Source organism: Triticum dicoccoides, chromosome 5A (genome assembly GCF_002162155.2).
Source record: "Triticum dicoccoides isolate Atlit2015 ecotype Zavitan chromosome 5A, WEW_v2.0, whole genome shotgun sequence".
In the NCBI taxonomy this organism is placed as follows: Eukaryota; Viridiplantae; Streptophyta; class Magnoliopsida; order Poales; family Poaceae; genus Triticum; species Triticum dicoccoides.
The window spans coordinates 581,414,812-581,421,888 of record NC_041388.1 but is presented as its reverse complement, the minus strand read 5'-3'; positions in this window follow the sequence as shown (position 1 = coordinate 581,421,888).

The following is a 7,077-nucleotide window of genomic DNA, read 5'->3' as shown; positions in this document are numbered from 1 at the left end:
CAAAGCTAGAATTGTCGCAAAAGGTTTCGACAAGTTCAAGGTGTTGACTATGATGAGAGTTTCTCACTCGTATCTATGCTTAAGTCTGTCCGAATCATGTTAGCAATTGCCCCTTTTTATGAAATCTGGCAAATGGATAAACAAAACTACATTCCTTAATGGATTTATTAAAGAAGAGTTGTATATGATGCAACAAGAAAGTTTTGTCAATCCTAAAGGTGCTAACAAAATATGCAAGCTCTAGCGATCCATCTATGGACTGGTGCAAGCATCTCGGAGTTGGAATATACGCTTTGATAAGTTGATCAAAGCATATAGTTTTATACAGACTTGTGGTGAAGGCTGTATTTACAAGAAAGTGAGTGGGAGCACTACAACATTTCTGATAAGTATATGTGAATGACATATTGTTGATCGGATATAATGTAGAATTATTCTGTAAAGCATAAATGAGTGTTTGAAAGGAGTTTTTCAAAGAAAGACCTAGGTGAAGCTGCTTACATATTGAGAATCAAGATCTATAGAGATAGATCAAGACGCTTGATAAGGTTTTCAATGAGTACATACCTTGACAAGATTTTGAAGTAGTTCAAAATGGAATAGTCAAAGAAAGAGTACTTGCCTGTGTTACAAGGTGTGAAACTGAGTAAGACTCAAAGCCCGACCATGGCAGAAGATAGAAAAAGAATGAAAGTCATTCCCTATGCCTTGGCCATAGGTTCTAAAAAATATGCCATGCTGTGTACCAGATCTATTGTATACCCTACACTGATTTTGGCAAGGGAGTACAATAGTGATCTAGGAGTAGATCACTGGACAACGGTCAAATTTATCCTTAGTGGAATGAGGATATGTTTCTCGATTATGGAGGTGACAAAAAGGTTCGTCGTAAAGGGTTACGTCGATGCAAATTTTGACAATGATCCAGATGACTATAAATCTCAATCTGGATACATATTGAAAGTGGAAGCAATTAGCTAGAGTAGCTCCGTGCAGAGCATTGTTGACATAGAAATTTGCAAAATACTTACGGATCTGAATGTGGCAGACCCGTTGACTAAACTTCTCTCACAAGCAAAACATGATCACACCTTAGTACTCTTTGGGTGTTAATCACATAGCAATGTGAACTAGATTCTTGACTCTAGTAAACCCTTTGGGTGTTTGTCACATGTCGATGTGAACTATGGGTGTTAATCACATGGTGATGTGAACTATTGGTATTAAATCACATGGCGGTGTGAACTAGATTATTGACTCCAGTGCAACTGGGAGACTGAAGGAAATATGCCCTAGAGGCAATAATAAAGTTATTATTTATTTCCTTATATCATGATAAATGATTATTATTCATGCTAGAATTGTATTAACCGGAAACATAATATATGTGTGAATACATAGACAAACAGAGTGTCACTAGTATGCCTCTACTTGAGTAGCTCGTTAATCAAAGATGGTTATGTTTCCTAACCATAGAAATGAGTTGTCATTTGATTAACGGGATCACATCATTAGGAGAATGATGTGATTGACTTGACCCATTTCATTAGCTTAGCACTTGATCATTTAGTTTGTTGCTATTGCTTTCTTCATGACTTATACGTGTTCCTATGACTATGAGATTATGCAACTCCCGTTTATCGGAGGAACACTTTGTGTGCTACCAAACGTCACAACGTAACTTGGTGATTATAAAGGTGCTCTACAGGTGTCTCCGAAGGTACTTGTTGAGTTGGCGTATTTCGAGATCAGGATTTGTCACTCCGATTGTCGAAGAGGTATCTCTGGGCCCTCTCAGTAATGCACATCACTTAAGCCTTGCAAGCATTGCAACTAATGAGTTAGTTGCGGGATGATGTATTACGGAATGAGTAAAGAGACTTGCCGGTAACGAGATTGAACTAGGTATTGAGATACCGACGATCGAATCTCGGGCAAGTAACATACCGATGACAAAGGGAACAACGTATGTTGTTATGAGGTTTGACCGATAAAGATCTTCGTAGAATATGTAGGAGCTAATATGAGCATCCAGGTTCCGCTATTGGTTATTGACCGGAGAAGTTTCTCGGTCATGTCTACATAGTTCTCGAACCCGTAGGGTCCGCATGCTTAACGTTACGATGACAGTTATATTATGAGTTTATATGTTTTGATGTACTGAAGGTTGTTTGGAGTCCCAGATGTGATCAAGGACATGATGAAGAGTCTCGAAATGGTCGAGACATAAAGATTGATATATTGGAAGCCTATATTTGGATGTCGGAAGTGTTTCGGGTGAAATCGGGATTTTACCGGAGTACCGGGAGGTTACCGGAATCCCCTGGGGCTTAATGGGCCTACATGGGCCTTAGTGGAAATAGAGGGCAGCAAGGGAAGTGTGGGGCGCGCCCCCCAAGGCCCAAACCGAATTGGTTTAGGGCAAGGGGGGCGGCCCCCTCTTTCCTTCTTCCCCTCTTTCTTTCCTTCTCCTGAATCCTATTCCAACTAGGAAAGGGGGGGAGTCCTACTCCCGGTGGGAGTAGGACTCCTCCTGGCGCACCCTCTCCCTGGCTGGCCACACCCCCCCTTGCTCCTTTATATACGGGGGTAGGGGGCACCCCATAGACACAACAATTGATCTCTTGATCTCTTAGCCGTGTGCGGTGCCCCCCTCCACCATAGTCCACCTCGATAATACTGTAGCGGTGCTTAGGCGAAGCCCTGTGTCAGTAGAACATCAACATCGTCACCACGCTGTCGTGCTGACGAAACTCTCCCTCAACACTCGGCTGGATCGGAGTTCGAGGGACGTCATCGGGCTGAACGTGTGTTGAACTCGGAGGTGTCGTACATTCGGTACTTGATCGGTCGGATTGTGAAGACGTACGACTACATCAACCGTGTTGTGCTAACGCTTCCGCTTTCGGTCTACGAGGGTACGTAGACAACACTCTCCCTTCTCGTTGCTATGCATCACCATGATCTTCCGTGTGCGTAGGATTTTTTTTGAAATTACTACGTTCCCCAACACATATGCTAGGCTCGTCAAGTTTAACCCGAGTATTCTGCTTCGACAAAACCGGCTTGCACCCGTTGTATGTGAACGCAGAGCTTATCACACCCGATTATCACGTGGTGTCTTGGCACGACGAACTATAGCAACGGTGCATACTCAGGGAGAACACTTATACCTTGAAATTTAGTGAGAGATCATCTTGTAATGCTACCGCTGTACTATGCAAAATAAGATGCATAAAGGATAAACATCACATGCAATCAATATAAGTGATATGATATGGCCATCATCATCTTGTGCCTTTGATCTCCATCTCTAAAGCACCATCATGATCACCATCGTCACCAGCTTGACACCTTGATCTCCATCGTAGTATCATTGTCGTCTCGCCAACTATTGCTTCTACGACTATCGCTACCGCTTAGTGATAAAGTAAAGCAATTACATGGCGATTGCATTTCATACAATAAAGCGACAACCATATAGCTCCTGCCAGTTGCCGATAACTGTGTTACAAAACATGATAATCTCATACAACAATTTATATAATCACATCTTGACCATGTCACATCACAACATGCCCTGCAAAACAAGTTAGACGTCCTCTACTTTGTTGTTGCAAGTATTACGTGGCTGCTACGGGCTTAGCAAGAACTGTTCTTACCTACGCATCAAAAACCACAACGTAGTATAGTGATTGCTTTTTGATCTTCAGAAAGAACCCTGTTCATTGAAACCGATTCAACTAAAGTTGGAGAAACAGACACCCACTAGGCCCTATGTGCGAAAAACATCGGTAGAACCAGTCTCGCGTAAGCGTAAGTGTAATGACGGTCTGAGCCGCTTCATCCAACAATACCACTGAAACAAGAATCAACTAGTGACGGCAAGTAATGTGTATATACCCACGCCCACAACTCCTTTGTGTTCTACTCGTGCATATAACATCTACGCATAGACCTGGCTTGGCTGCCACTGTTGGGGATCGCAGTATTTCAAAAAAATTCCTACAACCACGCAGATCTATCTAGGAGATGCATAGCAACGAGAGGGGGAGAGTATGTCTATGTACCCTCGTAGACCGAAAGCGGAAGCGTTATGAAACGCGGTTGATGTAGTCGAACGTCTTCGCGATCCAACCGATCAAGTACCGAACGCATGGCACCTCCGCGATCTGCACACGTTCAACTCGGTGACATCCCTCGTACTCTTGATCCAATTGAGGCTGAGGGAGAGTTTCATTAGCATGACGGCGTGATGACGGTGATGATGAAGTTACCGACGCAGGGCTTCGCCTAAGCACTACAACGATATGACCGAGGTGGAATTCTGTGGAGGGGGCACCGCACACGGCTAAACAATCAACTTGTGTGTCTATGGGGTGCCTCCCTCCCCCGTATATAAAGGGGGAGGAGGAGAGGGCCGGCCCTCATAGGGTGCGCCCAAGGGGGGGGGGAATCCTACTCCCAGTAGGAGTAGGTTTTCCCCCTTCCTAGTTGGAGTAGGAGAAGAAGGAAGAGGGAGAGGGAGAGAAGGAAAGGGGGACCGCCGCCCACCCCAATTCGGATTGGGCTTGGGGGGCGCCCTCCACCTGGCCGCCTCCTCTCTTCCACTAAGGCCCAATAATGCCCATTGACTCCCCTGGGGGTTCCAGTAACCTCCCGGTACTCCGGAAAATGCCCGAACTCATCCGAAACCATTCCAGTGTCCAAACATAGCCTTTCAATATATCGATCTTTATGTCTCGACCATTTAGAGACTCCTCGTCATGTCCGTGATCACATCCGGGACTCCGAACTGCCTTCCGTACATGAAAACACATAAACTCATAATACCGATCGTCATCGAACGTTAAGCGTGCGGACCCTACGAGTTCGAGAACTATGTAGACATGACCGAGACTCATCTCCGGTCAATAACCAATAGCGGAACCTGGATGCTCATATTGGTTCCTACATATTCTACGAAGATCTTTATCGGTTAAACCGCATAAGAACATACGTTGTTCCCTTTGTCATCGGTATGTTACTTGCCCAAGATTCGATCATCGTTATCTCAATACCTAGTTCAATCTCGTTACCAGCAAGTCTCTTTACTCGTTCCGTAATGCATCATCACGCAACTAACTCATTAGTCACATTGCTTGCAAGGCTTACAATGATGTGCATTACCGAGAGGGCCCAGAGATACCTCTCCGATACACGGAGTAACAAATCCTAATCTCGATCTATGCCAACCCAACAAACACCATCGAAGACACCTGTAGAGCATCTTTATAGTCACCCAGTTACGTTGTGACGTTTGATAGCACACTAAGTGTTCCTCCGGTATTTGGGAGTTGCATAATCTCATAGTCATAGGAACATGTATAAGTTATGGAGAAAGCAATATCAATAAACCAAATGATCATAGTGCTAAGCTAACGGGTGGGTCAAGTCAATCACATCATTCTCTAATGATGTGATCTCGTTCATTAAATGACAACTCATGTCTATGGTTAGGAAACTTAACCATCTTTGATTAACGAGCTAGTCAAGTAGAGGCATACTAGTGACACTCTGTTTGTCTATGTATTCACACATGCACTAAGTTTCCGGTTAATACAATTCTATCATGAATAATAAACATTTATCATGATATAAGGAAATATAAATAACAATTTTATTATTGCCTCTAGGGCATATTTCCTTGAGGCACAATGACAACCCATTCACTCTTACGCATTGTTGGACGATCATCAACAATTGCCCCAAGTTCAAGGATCAATACCATGAACTTCAAAGAAAGAGAGGCAAGAAGACAACCAAGTTTGCCGGAGGTGGAGATGGCGAGGCGTTGAAGAGGCCGAGGGGCAAGACTAACTCCAAGGTGGACGACATACGTGATGCCTCATCCATGGCCTTGCATGAGACTTTGCATGGCATGATGTCTCAAAAGGATGTGAGGGACGAGAAGAAGCGACAAAGCAAGGACGCGCAAATGAAGCAATACGTAGAGCTTCAAAGGAAGAAGCTTGAGATGGAGGAGGCGGCCAAGGGGAGGAAGATCGACATGGAGAAGACGTCCCGGCAAAGGCAGCTCGACATCGAGGCCACCAATGTCTCGGCCAGGCAGCGGCAGCTCGACATCGAGGCCACCAATGTCGCAACCAAAGCAAATGAGGTGTCTCTTGCGATCATGAGCGTGGACTTGATCAAGATGAGCGAGAAGACAATGAGCTGGTTCGAGGCCAGGCACAAGGAGATGTTCGACGCCGACGGTCTGAACTAGGTCGTCCGATCGGCCGTGGCCGTTCTTTTTGGAGGCTGGCATGGGTGCTGCCCGCCTGCTGGGCGCTGGCTGTGTACCGGCGAGAAACACATTCATTTTGGAGGCTCGCTGTGTTGTCGGCGAACGAAACTATTCATTTTGGAGACTGGCTGTGTTGCCGGCGAGGACGTGTAGACCGCTGGCTTTGTTGCCGGCGTGACTAGGGCCGCTGGCGTGAACTAGGCCGCTAGCCTCACCTAGGGCCGTTGATATTTGAAACGTTGTTTTTTTTTTTAATATGGAGACGGATAGGATGAGGCAAATGGATGCGGCCGCACGCTAGGCGCATGGCAATCTCATTCCAGAACAGGCCCACACGTGACTCCATTATCTTATCCAAAGAAACAAAATCCGGTCAAACTGAACGTGCGTCTAAGATCGCGCAGTGGAGTTGGCCTTACATCACCATACCGCGGCAGGGTTTACCCCTCCCCTCGAAATGGCAAAACCCGGCGGTACACAGAATACGGCATACGTGCATGCACGGCCAGCCCTCTTCCCTATGCAGCAGCAGCAAGCAGGTGCAAGGTGTACTCACACGTCTGCTCCTCTAGTCATTCGCCCGTCCGGTCCGGACCCCCTCCCCTCCCCTCCGTCTCTCTCCTCCCTCCTCCACATCCCTCCTCCCTTCTTCTATCCCTTTCTCCCTCCCCCGTCCCTGTCTGCGGGAATCCACTTCTCTTCAGCCCAGCCACAATGTTGCGCGGCTGCTTAAAAGCCACTGCGGGTGCCAAGCCCAGGTTCCCCTGCTACCTGCCGGCTCTTCTCCT